The sequence below is a fragment of the Dama dama genome, chromosome 19 (genome assembly GCF_033118175.1).
Source record: "Dama dama isolate Ldn47 chromosome 19, ASM3311817v1, whole genome shotgun sequence".
NCBI classification, from domain to species: Eukaryota; Metazoa; Chordata; class Mammalia; order Artiodactyla; family Cervidae; genus Dama; species Dama dama.
In genome coordinates, this window is record NC_083699.1 from 74927468 (window position 1) to 74947848 (window position 20381).

Here is a 20381-nt window from a genome sequence, read left to right on the forward strand (position 1 = left end):
ATCCATAAACACAGCCTGTTCAGGAAGTGGGTGCCTCCCCCGCCCCACCCCAGTGCACTGGAATTCCTGCCGCAGGCCGCTGCTTCCTCCCAGGGGAGTTCTGAGCTTAAAACAAAGTGTGTGTAGAATACTCTGGGCAGAGCCCAGCCGGTGGTGCGCACTCCTGCCTTAGCTGTCACGCTACTGTTACATCACAGGTGTTACTATGTCACTAAGGGTTGCCAACATCTGTCACTAAGGGTCCCTGACAGCCACAGGTGTTGGTATGTCACTAAGGGTCACCAATAGCCATTGTTCAGCTGCTAAGTTGTGTCTGACTCTTTGCTACCCCATGGACTGTAGCACGCCAGGCTCCTCTATCCTCCACTATCTCCCAGAGTTTGCTCAGATTCATGTCTATTAAGTCGATGACGGTATCTAACCATCTCATTCTCTGCCACCCCCTTCTCCTTTTTGCCTTCAATCTTTCCCAGCATCAGAGTCTTTTCCAGTGAGTCAGCTCTTTGCATTAGGTGGCCAAAGTACTAGTGCCTCAGCTTTAGCATCAGTCTTTCCAATGAATATTCAGGATTCATTTCCTTTAGGATTGACTAGTTTAATCTTGCAGTTCAAGGGACTCTCAAGAGTTTTCTCCAGCACCACAATTTGAAAGCATCAATTCTTTGGTGCTCAGCCTTCTTTATGGTCCAACTCTCACATCCATACATGACTGCTAGAAAAACCACAGCTTTGACTCTATGGACCTTTTTCGGCAAAGTGATGTCTCTGTTTTGTAATATGCTGTTTAGGTTTGTCATAGCTTTTCTTCCAAGGAGCAACCGGCATAAGTGTTGGTATATTACTAAGGGACCCTGGCATCCATAGGTGGTGTTACATCGCTAATGATCATGGAGCAGCTGTTGTTCTATCACGAAGGGTTGCTGGCAGCCACGGGCTCTCTGATACCTTCTCTTGCTTTGAGTGCCTTCCCTGGTATCTTCAGGGTCCCTGGGGTGACAGGCTGAACTCTGGGTGGGGTGGGGGGGACCATGTACAGGCTGAGAAGCAGCAGCATCCTTCCTACAGTGTCCTGAGGTGATTTTCATGTCCCCAGGGCCTCTGGAAGCCTCAGGTAGCCCTAAATCCCTGGATTTGGGGGCAACAAGCACTTTTCAATTGCATATATGAGTCATTCCCAACACTGGTAGCCAAACCACACTGTATCAGGAAAATGTGACAGTATGTATGTGCGTGCTAGGTCACCTTGGTCATGTCTGACTCTCTGCGGCCGCATGGACTGTAGCCTGCCAGGCTCCTCTGTCCATGGAATTCTCCAGGCAAGAATACTGGAGTGGGTTGTGATTTCCTTCTCCAGGGGCTCTTCCCAACCCAGGGGTCGAATCCACATCTCTTACATCTCCTGCATTGGCAGGTGGGTTCTTTACCACTAGCGCCACTTGTAGGAAACCCACTGTTTGCTAGATGCTGTGTGGCATATACGGAATTTTAAAAATTAAAGTATATTCAAGTGCCTCTGCTTTGAGAGTTTTAGATAGCTTTAAGAATAAGCAGCCACTGAATGGAATTGGTATAGCCACTATAGAGAACAGTATGGAGGTTCCTTAAAAAACTAAAAATAGAGCTAATATATGACCCTGCAATCCCACTCCTGGGCATATATCCAGAGAAAAATATGGCTCGAAAAGATACATGTTCCACAATGTTCACTGAAGCACTGTTTACAATGGCTAAGACATTAAAGCAACCTAAATGTCCATTGATAGAGGAATGGATAAAGAAGATGTGGTATATATATATATATACAGTGGAAGACTACTCAGTCATAAAAAGAATGAAATAAGGCCATTTGCAGCAACATCGATGGATCTAGAGAGTGTCATACTGAGTGAAGTGAGCCAGAGAGAGAAGGAAAAATAGCATATGGCATGCCGTATATGTGGAGTCTAAAAAGAAATGGTACAAATGAACGTAACTTACAAAAGAGAAAGAGACTCACAGACTTAGAGAACGAACTCATGGTTGCCAGGGTGGGGGGGACGGGATAGTTGAGGACTTTGGGAAGGTCATGTACACACTGCTATATTTAAAAGGGATAACCAACACAGACCTGCTGTATAGCACATGGAACTCTGCTCAGTGGTACGTGCCAGCCTGGATGGGAGGTGGGGGAGAATGGAAACATGTATATGTATGGCGGATCCCTTCACTGTTCCCGAGACTGTCACAACATTGTTAATTGGCTATACCCCAATACAAAATGTTTTTGTTGTCAAAATAATAATAATAATAAAAGAATAACCAGCCACAGCCAGGGATGCTGGCAGTTCAAGATTGGATATGACTGGGGGTCTTTGGGGGGTCATGCTGGTGTCCTACTAGACTGTTGAAAAACCTTTGGGAGTTTTTGAGATAACTGAGAGAGGAAGTAAGACTGAGAACAGGAGTCAGCAGAACGCCTGCTGGTCACAGAACGGAGGCTGCGGCGGAGGCCGTCCGCGGCCACGGGTGACCCGCGTGTTCTCCAGGGAAACCTCTGCTCCGTGAAAACAGCTGACGTATCATTACAAGTGTCCCCAGGTCTAGGACATGCTACTGAACGTCAAGGATGCTGCTCCAAGCTCACCACGATTTAATGAGTGCCCACGGCTTTAGCTAAGGTAAAGATTTAATGAAGGCCAAAAGGTCAGCTCTCAGCACAGAGGTCATGTCACCAGCCTCTGCAGGTCTGGGCTGCTTTCTCCCTGCTCACACCTGGACAGGCCTGGTTTAGATATGCTGGGGGCCTCGTCCGCTGACCTCTTGGGTAACAGGTCCTGCGGGGTAGATGCCGAGGCTGGCAGAGTCTTCCACCTATTAGGGAACAGTTGCGTTTAGTTCCAGGACCATCTTGCAGTCTGGCAGCATCTGAGCTGGGTTTTCTGGATATTTCTGGACTGTGGCTCTCCACCAGGGTGGCCCTGGACCTGGCCTGGGCCACAACTGAAGGGTCAGGAGCAGCCCCTGGAGACGGGTACAGAGTTGCCCAGTGGGGGTTGTGGGCAGGACTCTGCCTGTGGGCTGGCAGGATGGGCACCCTCCCCCGTGGTATTTCATCAGCTGCCCCCGTGAGTGGCCAGAACAGCATCCACCCCTGCCTTCCCCCGGTGCCAGAGGCTGTTGCCCGACTCTGCTGCTGTGCACGCTTCAAGGAACCCGCCTCCACCTCTCCCAGCCCTTCCAGGAATTGTTTATTTGTTTCAGACGAATCCTGCGTCTCCGCAGCAGAGCGACGTAAAAGTCAGGTTTAACCGATCGACAAGACAGCCCAACCCTCCAATTCCTACTTCAGAGGTCAGCTGAAGGTGATGCCCTGGTCAGCTAGGCCAGTCAGTGGACAGGTACTGCTCTTTCCAAGTGGTGCTGGACGGCACAGAACAGCGGATGGAACGCTGGACTGCCCACGGCCACTCCCCCATCCTCCGCACCCCCAGGCTGGTTGGCACATGTACCATCCTCCCTGAGGGCAAATGGACACAACCACAGCTCTAGTAACACTCTGTCCCCACACTTGTGCCTGCAGGGAGGAGGCCTGGGCACATCGGCACAGGTTCTGGAACCTCAACCCCCAACAGTGCCATGAGTAACACCTGTGGCCACGTGTGTGCTGCCTGGAGACCACCGTGAGTCCCAATCTCCCCTGATATGTCTGTATAACTGTTGCACAATATTTTTACTGTGTCCTCCATGCTGTCAATACGATGCACGAACTGTCTGACTTTATCCATCTCACCCAAAGCCCTGAGCACCCTTCAAAACAGTGTGGAGATTCCTTAAAAAAACTGGAAATAGAACTGTCATATGACCCAGCAATCCCACTCCTGGGCATACACACCGAGGAAACCAGATCTGAAAAAGACACGTGCACCCCAATGTTCATCACAGCACTGTTTATAATTGCCAGGACATGGAAGCAACCTAGATGCCCATCAGCAGACGAATGGATAAGGAAGCTATGGTACATATACACCATGGAATATTACTCAGCCATTAAAAAGAATTCATTTGAATCAGTTCTAATGAGATGGATGAAACTGGAGCCCATTATACAGAGTGAAGTGAGCCAGAAAGATAAAGATCAATATAGTATACTAACACGTATATATGGAATTTAAAAAGATGGTAATGATAACCCTATATGCAAAACAGAAAAAGAGACACAGATGTACAGAACAGACTTTTGGACTCTGTAGGAGAAGGCGAGGGTGGGATGTTCTGAGAGAGCAGCATTGAAACAAGTATACTATCAAGGGTGAAACAGGTCACCAGCCCAGGTTGGATGCATGAGACAAGTGCTCCGGGCTAGTGCACTGGGAAGACCCAGAGGGATGGGATGGAGAGGGAGGCGGGAGGGGGGATTGGGATGGGGAACACATGTAAATCCATGGCTGATTCATGTCAATGTATGGCAAAAATCACTACAATATTGTAAAGTAATTAGCCTCGAACTAATAAAAATAAAGGAAACAAAACACATACTTAACTGACTCCCTCCCAAAGCTTTTTTTTTTTTTTAAAAAAAAAAAGGATATTCCTTCAAAAGGGCATGTCTTGCTTTTTTTGCATTAGAGAAAATCACCCCCATTTGAGACCCTGAATATTGGGGGTGCGTTTATTTTCAGAGCTGTGTGTAGGTAGGGCCGGGAGGAGACTCCCTGTCTATCCCCTCCCACCCCTCCTTCTGCGGGTGGCACTGCCCCTCTCCAGGGAAGAAGGGGGGACTCACCTCTGCTCCAGTTTTGCTCTCCTGGCCCCTCCAGCCAGCGAGGCCATTCTAGCCCCGGGCACAGTCATGGCAATTCACTGTTTATGGAGGTCATAAAACAAAGAGCAGAAGGAGGACGCTTCCTTTACAGCCCAGGAGCACAATAAAGTGGGATGATGAACAATGACCTGGCCTCGCTCCTTAAAGGGACAAGCACCGTTTCCACGGTCTGTCCTGCCAAGAAATCACCCTCGGCTATCGGCGGCCAAAGGGATGTTTCAGGAGATGCTCAGTGTGGCTTTGACTAGATGCTTTCACTTCCTGTTAGCCATTCTGATGAGACAAAGAAAGTGAAGGGGACCCTGGGGCCCTGGCAACCATATCTGATGTGGGGAGAGTGTCTCCTCTGTAGCTGTCTTGGCTGAGCCCTTGCAGGCTCGTTGCAGACCCACCAGCCCTCGGCGGCAGGAACTGGACTGTGTCCCCTTCTGTTCTGGAGCTGGGATTTGAGCTCTGCATGGCTGAGTCTGACCTCAGATGTCTGGGCACAATTCCTCCCTCTGCTCTCCTCTCCCTTTAGACTCCGGTTTTGAGAAAAATGTCTCAGAGGGAGTAGCTCCTGGGACAGACAGCAATGCAACTTTATTGTTTCACGATTGCAACAACCACGGCAGTCTTTATGGAGCACTTCCTAGATTCCAGGCACTGTTCTGAATGGTTTGTACATGCTGATCGTGTAAGGCTCCTAAGAGCCTGAAGCGGCTGCTGATGCAGCGAGAAAGCCACGGTGTGACTCAGCCAGACCCCCTGCTGCACCCCAGGCATGTTCCCATGGGGGCTGCAAAGACAGGCAGTGTCTCCTGTGATTATAGATCTTTTTCTTTTCCCTTATATTTCTTCTGATTTTTGCTTTATGTTTCTTTGTTTCTCTGTTGTTAGGTGTCTAACGGTTTATGATGTCTATCTTCTTTGTGAATTGTACCTTTTTATCATTAAAAATGTTCATCTGTTTCATTTTAAAAAATCCAAAAAGAGAAAAACAAATATTGCATATTAATGCATATGTGTGGAATCTATAAAAATGGTACAGATGAACTTATTTGCAATGCATCGAGGGGGGAAGGTGGGGTGGGATGAAATGGGAGACCGAGATTGACAGATATAGACTACTATGTAGAAAACAGATAACTAACGAGAACCCACTGCAGAGCACAAGGAACTTTACTCAATGCTCTTCGGTGACCTAAATAGGAAGGAAATCCAAAAAAGGGGGATATATGTGTACATGTGACTGATTCACTTTGATATACAGCAGAAACTAACACAACATTGTAAAGCAACTATACTCCAATAAAAAAATTAATAATAAAAATTAAAAGGCATCAGTATAAAAAAAAAAGAAGATGGGCATTGTCTCGCTGACCCATGAGGGCAAAGACATTCTGCATACTGGCCTCCTCTCTGAGAACAGACCCCCGCCCTCCGCCGCCATGGTGTGATGAGGCGGGTGGACTTTTGAGGGAGAAGGACACCCTCAGAAGAATCTGAAGCTGAGAACTAGTGGCTGATTGATGGTACACGCTGGCGGGACTTTGTCCATTACGTGATAACCTCATATGTCTTGGTGATAGGACACTCTGTGGGAAAGTAGAATTACGGTGAAGCCAAAGAGAGTCCATCCTGGTCCACTGTATCTGGGCTTTGACGGTGTGTGAAATGACCCCAGAAGATGAGTGTCAGGAAGAATTCTCTCAGGGTCAACTCTGATCGAAGAAGGTGATGGATGATGGAGGCCTCATCTGACAGGAGGACTCTTGCAAAACTCTATCAGAAACTGAGCAGAACCAAAGATTCTCCTCCATCAGTTGCATAATCGTAGCAGCTGCACAAGGTAAATTAAAAATGAAAAACCCCAGATGACACGGAGGTTGAAATGAGCATGTACTTATAATTGCTTTTCATGTGGCAATTATAAGTATTGGGTTAGTCAAAAAGTTCACTGAAGTTTTTCCATAACATCTTATGGGAAAACCCAGAAGAACTTTTTGGCCAACTAGGGGGCTCAGTGGTAAAGAATTTGCCTGCCAACATGGGAGGCAGGGGTTTGATCCCTGGGTTGGGAAGATCCCCAGGAGAAGAAAATGGAAATGAGCTCCAATATTCTTGCCTGAAAAATTCCATGGACAGAGGACTCTGGTGGGCTACAGTCCATGGGGTCACAAAGTGTCAGACAGGACTGAGTGGCTGAGCAGGCAATACATCCAAAAACTAAGAAAATGATGCTAGTAAGTGGTAAACAGACAGGGGATCTTAAGAGGAAAGTCTCCAAACAAGAATATGACATTGTTGAATTTAAAAATATATGTGAAGTTAAAAAATCATGGGTGGGCTTATAGCAGTTTGAAGAAGAATAGTCAGGGAAACTGAGGATCCATCATCAGGAACTCTCCAATCTGAAGAGCAGAAAGAAAAGAATGTTAAAAAAAATAACAGAGCCAGTCACTTGAGGGATAAGAACAAATGTTCTAACTACATGTAATTAGTCTCAGAAGGAAAGGGGAGAGAATTGGAGCATAAAATACACTTAATGAAATAATTGTGAAAATGTTTACAAATTTAATGAAAACAAACTTATACCCCACGGAAGCTCAACAAAAACACCAAGAAGGATAAACAAGAAGAGAATGAGGACAAAGCAGGGTGAAAGTGCTGAAGCCCACGGATAAAGGAAAAACACCTTCAAAGTGTCCAGAGAAACAGGACATCTTTGCAGGGGAACAAGGACAGAGATGAGATGGTTGGATGGCATCACTGATTCAATGGACATGAGTCTGAGCAAACTCAGGGAGATGGTGAAGGACAGGGAAGCTGGCTGTCCTTCACCCCATGGAAGCATGCTACAGTCCATGGGATCGCAAAGAGTTGGACACAACTGAGCAACTGAACAACAATGACAAAATGAAACAATAAAAGCTGACTTCTCATCAGAAACAGTGGAAGCCAGAAAAAAAAAAAAAAAAAAGGACATCTTTAGACTCCTTCTAAATACAAAAACAAAACAAAGCCCAGAATGCAGCAACCTATACCCTGAAAAAGATTTCAAAATGAGGGCAAAACAGAGACAAATTCAGAGAGGCAAAAGCTGAGAGGATTAGTCACTAGCAGTTTGCACTTCAGGAAATGTTAAAAGAAAAAAGAAAAATTTCAGGCTGAAGGGCTGTAACACCACTCAGGAGTTGGAATCTACAGGAAAAAAAAGCAGCAGAATTGGCAAAAAATTATCTTTAAGTTTCTTTTAATCATTACTTCAAAAGACACCTGGCTGTTTGAAAATCTTAATACTGTATTATGGAGTTTATAATGGATGTAAATTGTCTTAGTTGCTCCGTCTGCTGTAACAGACGACCAGAGACTGGGTGGGTTGTAAACAACAGACATTTGCTTCTCACAGTTTTGGGGCTGAAGTCCAAGATCACAGCACCAGCAGAGTCAGTGTCTGGTGAGGGCCCACTGCCAGGCACATAGATGGCCACTGTTCCACTGTCTTCACGGGGCAGAAGGCACGAGGGAGCTCTCTGAGGTCTCTGTCGTCGTTTAGTCACTAAGAGTCATGTCTGACTTTTTGTGGCCCCATGGACTGCAGCCCGCCAGGCTCCTCTGTCCATGGGATTTCCCAGACAAGAATACTAGGTTTCCTTTATAAGGGCGCTAATCCTATTCATAAGGGCCGCACTCTCATGACCTACTCACCATCCAAAGGCCCCGCCTCCAAATGCCATCACACTGGTGGTTAGGATCTCAACATGTGAATTTTGGGGGGACACAAGCATTCAGTGTATGGCATAGATGTAAAGTGAACTGTGGCAATAGCTCAAAGGTGGTGGGGAGGAATTCTACTGTTGCAAAGTCCTTACTTTTTATGTGAAGTGGTATGTTAATTTTACATAGACTAAAAAGTTAAGAATGATTTAAAAATGGGCAAAGATCTGAAAAGACAGTTCAAGAGAAAAAGATATCTATGGGGCAAGTAAACATATGAAAAGATGCTCAATATCATTAGGGAATTGCAAATTAAAACCATAATGAGATACCACTCACATCTATTAGAATTGAAAAAATAGCAAAAAAACATCAAAAACACCAACACCACCAAATGCTAGTGAGGATGCGGAGCAACAGGAACTCTCATTCACTGCTGGTGGAAATGCAAAATAGTACAGTCACTTTGGACTGGTAGTTTGGTGGTTTCTTACAAAATTAAATTCATGATTGAGCAACTGCACTCTGGGGTATTTACCCCAAACAGTTGAAACCCACAAGAAGGCAGAAGAAGAGGAATCCTGGATCCAAGATCAATAAAAAACAAATGACTGGGCTCCCCGAGTGGTCCAGTGATTAAGAATCCACCTGCCAATACAGGGAACACAGGTTCAACCCCCGGGATGATTCCACATGTCTTGATGCAACTAAGCCCATGTACCACAACTACTGAAGCCGGAGCACCCTAGAGCCTGTGGCTCTGCAAGAAGAGAAGTAGCCACAATGAGAAGCCCACACACCATAGCTAGAGTAACCCTCTCTCATTGCAAATAGAGAAAGCCCGCACATAGCAATGAAGACCCAGTGCATCCAAGAAGGAAATAAATACATGAAAAAACAAATGGCAACATTCACCCAAATGTTTACAGCAGCTCTGTTCATAGTTGCCAAAACTTTGACACACTCAAGCTATTCTTCAATAGGTGAAGGCATAAACAAACTACAGTATATTCATGGAACATTAATCCACACTAGGAAGAAATGAGCTATGAAGCTATGACAAGGTATAAAGGAAACTTCCTCAGTGAAGGAAGTCAATCTGAAAAGGCTACAGACTGTATGATATCAACCATAAATATTCTAGAAAAGGCACCACTATGGAGACATTAAGAAGATTAGTAGTTGCCAGGGGGGCAGGGGAAAGGACAGATGAACAGGTGAAGCACAGAGGATTTTTAGGGCAGAGAAACTACCCTGTATGACCCTGCAGTGGTAGATGCAGGTCATTATGCATCTGAAAACCCAGACTGTATACCACAAAGATTGAACCCTGATAGTAACTTGGACTTTGGCTGACAATGACGTGTCTGCTGCTTACTGATTACAATGAACGTGAAGCACTCAGGCAGGATGCTGACGGTGGGGGAGGCTGTGTGAGTGTATAGGGAGGGAATGCAGGGGATGCTCTGTGCTTTTCACTCAACTTTGCTTTTTTATTGGATCTCCAAAAAAAGAAAGCTTGTAATTAAAAAAAAAAAAAAAAGAAAGGTTAAGGATACATAGTGAAATATAACAACCAACTAAAAGTTATGCTAAAAAGTAGAGGAAAAGAGTCAATAGAAGAAATAAATCAGAATACAAAATTTATCCAATGAATTCAAGAGAAGGAAGAAGAGAAGCAACAGGAAACCAAACCCAAGATCAAAAAAAAAAAAAAAAGGTAACATGATAAACCTAACCTTGACTGTATCAAGAAATACATTACACACAAATGAATAGGTAGAAATAAAACCCAAATTACATAAAATCTTTTAGAAAACAGAGAAAAAAGCAAACCTCCCAATATATTTTATAAAAACCTGACAGACATCACAAGAAAAATGGCATAAGCCAACATCCCATAGGAGCATGGATACAAAACTCCTTAACATATTATTAAAAATAAAATATAGCAAAATATAAAAGGAGCATACATCTTAGATCAGAGTAGAGGGTCTGTATACCTTTTGTTAAATTTCTTCCCAAATATTTTCCTAGGAATACTTCCTGGGAATACAAGTGGAATTATCCCAGAAATGCAAAGCTGTTTTAGCACTCAAAAATCAGTCACTATAATTCACTATCTTAACAGAATAAAGGAGAAAAAAATCATGTTATCCCAGTAGGTACAGAAAGAACATGTAACAAAATTTAACACCTGTTTGTATTGAGAAAACAACCTTTAGAAAACTAAGAATAAAAAGAAACTTCATCAACTCATCTCAGTAGGTACACAAAGAACATCTGGCAAAATTTAACAGAGAATTTTGTCAAAGACCATTTGACAAAAAAACTCTTAGAAAACTAGAATAAGACATCCTCAATCTGACAAAGGACACCTACGAAAAGTCTGTATCTCATGTCACACCCAATGGTAAAAAGTGGATGCATATTCCTTAAGGTTGGAATGAGGTAAGGATGTCTGCTCTCTTGTATTGCAGTTTCAATCAATGGAATAAGACAAGTAAAAGAAATAAAACCCCAAAAGACTGGAATGTAGGAAGTAACACTGTCTTTATTATTAGAAGATATGATTGTCTCTATGGAAAAATCCTAAGATTCTATAAAATAACTACCGGAAATAACACATGAACTAATAAGCAATGTCACAAGATCCTATGTCAATACACAAATATCTACCAAGGAGGAAGGGGGGTATGTGGGGGATGAATTGGAAGACTGGGATTGACACATACACAATATTGATCACTGCTGTTCAGTGTCTAACTTGTGTCCAGCTCTTTGCAACCCTATGACTTGCAGCACATCATGCTCCTTTGTCCTCCCCTATCTCCTGGAGTTTGTTCAAATTCATGTCCATTGAGTTGATGATGCTATCTAACCATCTCATCGTCTCCTGACCCTTCTTCTTTGGACTTCAATCTTTCCCAGCATCAGGGTCTTTTCCAAAGAGTTGGCTCTTCACATCAGGTGGCTAAATATTGGAGCCTCAGTATCAGTCCTTCCAATGAATATTCAGGGTTTATTTCCTTTAGGATTGACTGGCTTGATATCCATGCAGTCCAAAGAACTTTCAAGAGTCTTCTCTAGCATCACAGTTCAAAAGCATCAATTCTTTGGTACTCAGTCTTCTTTATGGTGCAACTTTCACATTCATACATGACTACTGGAAAAACCATAGCTTTGACAAGATGGACCTTTGTTGGCTAAGTGATGTCTCTGCTTTTCAATATGCTGTCTAGGTTTGTCATAGCTTTCCTTCCAAGGAACAAGCATCTTTTAATTCCATGGCTGCAGTCACCATCCACAGTGATTGTGGAGCTCAAGAAAATAAAGTCTGTAACTGTATCAATTTTTTCCCCATCTATTTGCCATGAAGTGATGGGACAGATGCCATGACCTTCGTTTCTTGAAAGCTGAGTTTAAAGTCAGCCTTTCACTCTCCTCTTTCACCTTCATCAAGAGGGTCTTTAGGTCCTCTCCCTTTCTGCCATTAGAGTGGTATCATCTGCTTACTGAGGTTGTTGATATTTCTCTCAGCAACCTCGAATCCAGCTTGTGATTCATCCAGCTCAGCATTTCACATGATGTACTCTGCAAAAAAGTTAAATAAGCAAGGTGACAATATATAGTGTTGTGTACTCCTTTCCTAATTGGGAACCAGTCAGTTGTTCCATGTCTGATTCTAAGTGTTGCTCCTTGACCTGCATACAGGTTTCTCAGAATACAGGTAAGGTGGTCTGGTATTCCCATCTCTTGAAGAATTTTCCAGTTTGTTGTGATCCACACAGTCAAAGACTTTAGTGTACTCAATGAAGCAGAAGTAGATGTTTGTCTGGAACTCCCTTGCTTTCTCCACAAGCCAACAAATGCGGGCAATTTGATCTCTGGTTCCTCTGCCTTTTCTAAATCCAGCTTGTCCATCTGGAAGTTCTCGGTTCACGTACTGTTGAAGACTAACTTGAAGGATTTAGAGGATTACCTTGCTAGAATGTGAAACGGGTACAATTGTGCAGTAGCTTGAACATTCCTTGGCTTTGGGGTTTGAATGAAAACTGACCTTTTCCAGTTCAGTGGCCACTGCTGAGTTTTCCAAATTTCTTGGCACACTGAGAGTAGCACTTTTAACAGCACCATGTTTTAGAACTTTAAATGGCTCCGCTGGAATTCCATCACCTCCACTAGCTTTGTTAGTAGTAATGTTTCCTAAGGCCCACTTGACTTCACATTCCAGGATGTCTGGCTCTAGGTGAGTGACACACTATTGTGGTTATCCAGGTCAAAAGGTCATACCTTTTTTTGTATAGCTCTTCTGGGTATTCTTGCTACCTCTTCTCAATCTCTTCTGCTTCTGTTAGGTCCTTACAGTTTCTGTCCTTTATTGTGCCCATCTTTGCATGAAATGTTCCTTTGACAGCTTCAATTTTCTTGAAGAGATCTCTAGTCTTTCCCATTCTATTGTTTTCCTCTGTCTCTGCACTGTTCATTTAAGGAGGCCTTCTTATCTCTCCTTGCTATCCTCTGGAACTTAGCATTCAGTTGGGTATATCTTTCCCCTTTTCCCTTTGATACTATATAAAAAATGGGCAACTAGTGAGAACCTACTAGGTAGCTCAGGGTACTGTGTAACTCAGTGCTCTGTGGTGTCTTAAATGGGAAAGAATTAAAAAAAGAGGGGATATATGTGTACATAGAGCTGATTCATCTTGTTGTACACTAGTAACTAACACAACATTGTAAAGCAAGTATATGCCAATAAACATTTCAGAAATATACCAATATCTCCTGTAGTTTTTATAAAAGAGGAGCAAACAAATGGGAAATTAAATAAGACCCCATTTACAATAATGCCAGAAAACAAAGGATTTTTCTCAGGAATTTTCTCAGAAAGCTGAGAAACAGATTTAAGAAGAAGTATGCAGGACCTTCATCCTGAAAGCTCTAAGTCTTGCTGAGTGGAGGGATGTACCATGCTCATGGTTGGAAGACTTAATATTGCTTAGATGTTATTGTTCCCAAATTCAATCCAAGTCTAAGTAAGAGAAGACTTTTTGAAAGAAATTGACAAGTTTGATTCTTTATTCTAAAATTTGTAGGGAAAAGAAAATGACCCAGAGAACCAAAATAACCCCCAAAGAAGTACAGATGTGGAAGATTACTGGACTCCACGCTCTAGCAATTGAAGCAGTGTGGTCCTGGTGTCAGGACACACAGATGCATGAAACAGAACAGAGCCCAGAAAGCGACCCACACGTGAGCTGATTAATTTTCAACAAACATGCCAAAGGGGTTCAATGGAAAAGGAAAGTCTTTTTTTAACAAAGGGTGCTATGACAACTGGATACATGTATGGAAAAAAAAATACTGTCAACCCCCTACCTCACACCATACACAAGATTAATTTGAAATGGGTCACAAATTAAAATATAACAACTATAACCCTAAATTTCCAGAAAATGTATCTTCATGACTTGGGGTAAGAAAGGATTCTTAAAGAAGACACAGAAAGTACTATACATCAAGAAAACTTGCGCGATTGACTTCATCAACTTAGAAACTTCTGCTCTTCAAATGACCTCTCCAAGAAAATGAAAAAGGTAAGTCACAAATTGGGAAAAGATATTTGCTATGTATACATCTCACAAATGAACTGCATGCAGAATATATGGTTTTCCATAAACCAGTGGTAAACACTGGGGCTTCCCAGGTGGCTCAGTGGTAAAGAAGGCCTGCAATGCAGGAGGATCCAAGTTCAACCCCTGGGTTGGGAAAATCCCCTGGAGAAGGAAATGGCAACCCACTCCAGTATTCTTGCCTGGGAAATCCCATGGACAGAGGAGCCTGGTGGATTACAGTCCACGGGGTCCCAAAAGAGTCAGACACTACTGTGTGACTAGACAAGTGAGAAAAACTAATACAACAGTCTAAAAAATGCACAAAATGCTTGGAATAGACACTTCACAGAGTAAGATACTCAAGCACTCAACAAGCACAGGAAAACATGCTCAGCAATTATTAAGTCATCTGAGAAATGTAAATTTAAACCATAAAGAAGTAAGATTTTACGCCTACTTGAATGTCTAAAATTAAAAACACTCAGAATGCCTGGTGTGAGGTTGGCTATGACAACCGGATCACTCACACATTACTGGTGGGAACATGAAATAGTACTGCCACCTGGGAGAACAGTTTGCCATATGAACTAGCATCACTTCTAGGTATTACCCAAGGTAACTGATGAACATGTGTGTAATAGGACATGTACAATGCTCACCACAGTTAAACCCCAAACTGGAAATGTCCGTCCACAGGAGAATTACTGACCAGCTATGGAGCGCTCATGAAATAGAATACTACTCAGCGATACAAGGAGATCAAACCAGTCCATCCTAAAGGAAATCAACCCTGAATATTCATTAGAAGGACTGATGCTGAAGCTCCAATACTTTGGCCACCTGATTTGAAGAGCTGACTCACTGGAAAAGACCCTGATGCTGGGAAAGATTGAGGGCAGGGGGAGAAGGTTGTGACAGAGGATGAGAGGATTGGCTATCATCAATGGACATGAGTTTGAGTCAAGTCTGGGAGACAGTGAAGGACAGGGAAGCCTGGCATGCTGCAGTCCGTGGGGTTGCAAAGAGACGGACATTGACCTAGGGACTGAACAACAACAACAGATACAAAGTAAATAAATGACACATGTGAATCTTAAAAACACGATCCTGAATGAGAGAATGCAGGCACAAAAGAGCACGCTCTGTGTGATTCCATTCTCATGAAATTTAAGAACAGGAAAGAGCACTCTGCTTGCGGTGAATGAAGTCACACAGAGGTTTCTTATGGTGTGTGAGAACTGACTTGAAGAGAAGCACAAGGGAATTTTCTGGGGCAATGGAAACGTTCTTTGTCTTGGCTGGGGTGGTGGCTACGCGCGTGCATACCTTCATCAAAGTTCATCACAGAGTACCCTTCACGTGTGTGCATCTCAGCGCACAGTTAGGGAGACACGGATGTGTGCGTGGGGTGTGTGGCTGTCACAGAGGCCTAGAGGCAGAGAGAATGGTTTGCCTCCCCGGGGGTACTACACAATGGTTCCTCAGTATTCGCAGGGGAGTGGTTCCAAGACCCTGCCCTACAAGGATACCAAAGTCTGCTGATGATTTTGGTATCCTGAGTCGGTCCTCAGCATCTGTGGATGTGGGACCCGTGGACACCACCTGCCGACTGGACTAGATTCTGTTGCCATCATGTGCAGATTCTGTGTTCAGTATCTGTTTGCTGCCACACCCCAGACAGTGATGTGCTCCTGAAGCTGGCCAGACCACCCCACAGATTGGGTGAACGTGCGATTCCATAAAGTTACGGAAAACAGAAGTGGATTAAGCTCAGAAATCTCACAGGAGAGTGGTAGCATTTCATTTCATACGCTGAACCCTTTTTGTTTTCAAAAGAATGCAAGTAAAGATGACTAAGGCTAGGATGACCAAGCTGTGGGCCATGAAATTGCACTAAAAATAGAAAATATTATTAAGAACCATTATTATTGCTTCTAAGCAACATGCTTGTGCTCAAATGTCAAGCATTAACTTGACTGGCAAGGGAAAAAAGAGCCAGCCCTCCGTGTGTAGTTCAGGCCTTAGGAAGCACTCCTGCTCTATTAAAATTCAACAATTCCAGAGAGATGCAGTCAGCCATGCAAACATGCCCTTTAGGGCATTTTAAATGATAGCACCATTTAGCGAGTGCTCCCCGAGTGGCAGGCACCGTGCTGAGCAGTTTGCGTGAATTACTTCATTTATCCTCGAAGAACTGTGCATCCTGACATCTGCTTTGCAGGGAAACTGGAGTGCAGTGTGGTCAGCTAGCTTTTCCTGAGGCCACTTCCCCCCACTGACCAGTGAACGAGGGCAGCTGGGCAGTCCCTGTTTCTTAGACTGGGATCCTCCAAAGCCGACCTGGAGACAAAGACTTGGGCGCCAGCAGGGCACTTGGAGATGACCCCAGGAAAGCTGGGGGGTGTGAGGAGCAAAGGCAAAGCTGGGAAGTGTGAGTGGGGGAGCAGGTGCAGGAGAGCAGCTGAGCTCATCACTTTGCATGCCTTTGGGCAACTGCGTATTCGGTGGGTATCCGTCCCCCCGAGGGGCGGTCCATCGCTCCCTCTCTGACCAGGAGGCACCTTCTTGGGGTGTCAGTTCTCAGAGATTACGGTCTGCCCCCTTTGCAGAGAAAGTCTGCAGTTGGGGGGCTCAACTTGGAGAAGGGAGTCCTTAGTTCACACATGCTCTTATCTCAGACCCTTCCTCCAAGGTAGCTAGGCTCTTTTGCTTTTTTAACTGATATACTTTATCTAACACAACTTATCTCAAAAATATCTCATTTCAACACGTACCATTCCCTGGAAAATTTGCCCACAAATGTCCACAGTTGCATCATTCACAGTAGCCAAAAAGAGGAAGCATCCCAACATCCATGAGTAGATAAACACCCTGTGGCTCTTCCACAAGACGGGATGAACGCTGACCTTCACTGCAACACAGAAAAACCCTGCCAGCATCAGGCCAAGTGAAAGAAGCCAGGAGTATAGGACCACACACTTCATGATACGACACGTCCATGACAGGCCTGTCCGTGGAGACGGCAGGCAGACGAGCGGTTGCTAGGGTGAGGGGACAGGAGGAGCTGCCGGCGGCTATGGGGCTGCTTCTGGGGGCGATGGAAACATTCTGGCATCAGTGAGCAGTGATGCTGGGGCAAGAGTGAAACCGCTACAAACTACTGAATTTGTGCACTTGAAAATGGAGGATTTCACGCTATGTGAATTACCTCCTGATAAGAAAACATGAAACATAAACATTATCCACAACACATTTTATATTCCTTTTCTCCATACTGGGCCTGCAAAATTCTGTGTGTATTTTGCCTTTACAGCACATCTGCCTCTGGATGATGGCTGGCCTTCTGATACATGTGGTCCTCTCCTGGCGGCCCTTGCATCCCGGGGGGCAGCACTGGGGCCCCTCCCTGAAACCCTTTCAGCTTCCTGTTCAGTCCTGACTTCAGCAAGGGGCTCTGGCAGCCTTCAATCAACAAGGGAAAAGGCCCCTCCTCTCCAGGGATCCCTCCTCCCCATGGGAGCTCTGATCACAGGGTTAAGAATGCAGCAGCCTACTCGGATGGTTATCTGTCCTCTTCGCTCCCCACCGGCAGGTGGGGGTACACAGTGGGTGCAGTGCATGAGTTAGAGGCTAAAGTCATGTATTCCAGAATTAGGAAAAGCCCACTGCTTAATCTGCTCAAATCATATAAAAATGACAAATAATCTGATGGTTTTCAAAAGAAAACAGTGCTGTCATCATAAAAAAGAGGCATGGAAGTTTTGTAGCTGCCATTAACTTTTATTTTACTCATAAAAGGGAAAAACAGTCTCTCTGTGTGATTGTCTCCCAGGATGCGGCAAAGGGAACATTCTTCTGAAACAGAATTTGGTAAACACAGACCTTCCCAGTGTGTGGTGGTGGTGGGGGACGCGGGTCATGCATGTCCTCTGTTCTGGAGGACGCGGCTGTTCCACGGCCCGGGGCGGGGGCTGTTTCCTGCTCCTGAGACGGGCCCTGCAGCTCCCGTCTCTTTTGTGAAAAGCCACGTTTTGCACAATACTCTTCTCTACACTGTTTCCTAATACCTAAATGGGCTTCCCTGGTGGCTTAGGTGGTAAAGAATCTGCCTGCAGTGCAGGAGACCCGGGTTCGATCCCTGGGTCAGAAAGATCCCCTGGAGAAGAAAGATCCCCTGGGCTGTGCACCCCAGGATTCTTGCCTGGAGAATTCCATGGATCCCAGGGCAGCAAGACTCGGGGGGCATTTCTGCACTGCCCGCCCCACCAGAACTGTCAGGAGCATTTATGAAAATGTGTGACTCAGCAAAGATGGCAGGGATCTCTGGACAGGGCAGGCCCGGAGGCCGGGCAGCTGCCTGTGAGTCTGGGTACAAGGCTCCTGCGTGTTCTCCTGAGGTTCTTTTTCCCGCCGTTGTGTATGTGGCCTGATGACTAAAGGGCAAGTGAGGCTCCTGACAGGTCCTGACTCAGGACTATGTGGCCAGGACTGGTCACTGAGCCAGGGTGAAGGCTGGAGGCTGTGGGCAGCCAGTTTGGGTGGTACTGGATGGGAGGTAGAGGCTGTTTGCACAAGAGAGCCATAGAGTCAGAACTCCCACAAGCAAGCTCCAAAGGGCAGAGAGTCACACAGAAATCCTTCTGCCTTCTTCCCCTAGAGACAATCCTGCAAATACCTGATCACACTGCCAGGCCCCTGGTCTTCCCTTCCTGAAGCTCATCCCTATCTCATCCACCTGCTTTTGTTTTTTTTTTCTCCTCTTTTTTTCTTAATAAGGCCCCTCTTCTGATAGTGTCAAGTCGCGAGCGTCCTTCCCAGGGAACCCAGTCCCCAGGGTGGGGGCTGAGTGCTCAGTGGCTCAGTGCTCAGTCCTTTCCTCCCCAGGGAGCTCATTAGGTCCATGGCTGCAGAACACCACCCACGCTGAAGGTCCAGTGCCATGCCATCACATCCAGCTCAGATGTGACAGCTCCTCTAGACACATCTACCAGCTACTGATGTCCAAGAGGTTAAACCATGTTCCCCCTACCCAGACTGACCTCCAGCTCACACTCTCATGGGGCTGCCATTCCACCCTCTTCATGCTGTTGAATTGTTCAGTTGCTAAGTCATATCCAGTTCTTTGTGACCCCCACGGACTGCAGCATGCCAGGCTTCTCTGTCCTTCACTAGCTCCTGGAGTTTGCTCAAACTCATGTTCATTGAGTCAGTGATGCTATCTAACCATCTCATCCTCTGCCACCCTCTTCTCCTCTTGCCCTCTATCCTTCCCAGCATCAGGGTCTTTTCCAGTGAGTCGACTCTTCGCATCTGGTGGCCAGAGTAGTTGACCTTCTGCTTCAGCATCAATCTTTCCAATGAATATTCAGGGTTGGTTTCCTTTAGAATTCACTGGTTTGATCTCCTTGCGGTCCAAGGGACTCTCAGGAGTTTTCTGCAGCACGGCAATGCCACCCTCTCCGTGGCTCAGGCCAGAACTCAAGGCTTCTCTGACAATTTGTTCTTTTACATCCCACTTCCACCCATCCAAGAGAGAAGCATGACTCTTCCCTCAGAACATGTCAGAGTCTGGTCACTCCTCACCACCTCTGCTGCCCTCCCCACACAGGAATCAGGGCAGCAACGCCTCACGGGCCTCCAAGGCCCCCATGACCTGCACCCAGTGTCCCCAACCTCATCTCCAAATATCTGAGCTCCAGGGAGCTGGAATGCAGAATGCACGGTGGTCAGAGGAGGTCAGTAGAGACCCCACAGGGGTGGTGCCTCAACCACCAGATGGAACTCTCTCTGGAGTAGGCGTTCTCCAGAACTGACCTAGCAAAGCCAAAAAACAAGTCTCAAAGGCATCAAATCCACTTGTAAGTAACTCAACTATCTGCCATGACAAAGCCCATGCTCTCTAATGGAAGAAAACAAAATTCAGATGACCCACAACAGAACAAAAAAATGCAAACATGGTTATACAAAGACATGAAAGAAAATATAATTGACTATTGAAAGCAAAAAATGATAACCATGTATTATGGGGTTTAGAACATGTGTAGGAGTAAAAACTATGACATAAAGCACAAAGAATGAGGCAGGAGAAATGGAAGCTCACTGTTTTGAGAACCTTGTATTCTTGTGGAGTGGAGTAATAGAATTAAAGGCAGACTGTGATGAGCTGATGCTACATATTGAACACCAAGAACAGCCACAAAGAGATAAAACAAAGAAGTACAGCTCATAAGTAAAGAGTGGAGGAAAAAAATGGAATTAAGAAATGT

At 45.1% G+C, this 20381-nt stretch overlaps 1 protein-coding gene across 8 annotated transcripts in view; it reads right to left on the reverse strand.

The window, feature by feature from the left end:
* The window catches only part of PDE9A (phosphodiesterase 9A), a 106598-nt gene that overhangs the window by 43897 nt on the left and 42320 nt on the right, over window positions 1-20381 (reverse strand). Inside the window, exon 3 of one of the 8 annotated variants that reach the window (XM_061167522.1) lies at window positions 4763-7194. The exons of the other annotated variants lie outside the window; for them this stretch is intronic. The gene's annotated coding sequence lies outside the window, so the exon portion shown is untranslated. The remainder of the gene's footprint in view (window positions 1-4762; window positions 7195-20381) is intronic. 8 annotated transcript variants of the gene reach the window in all.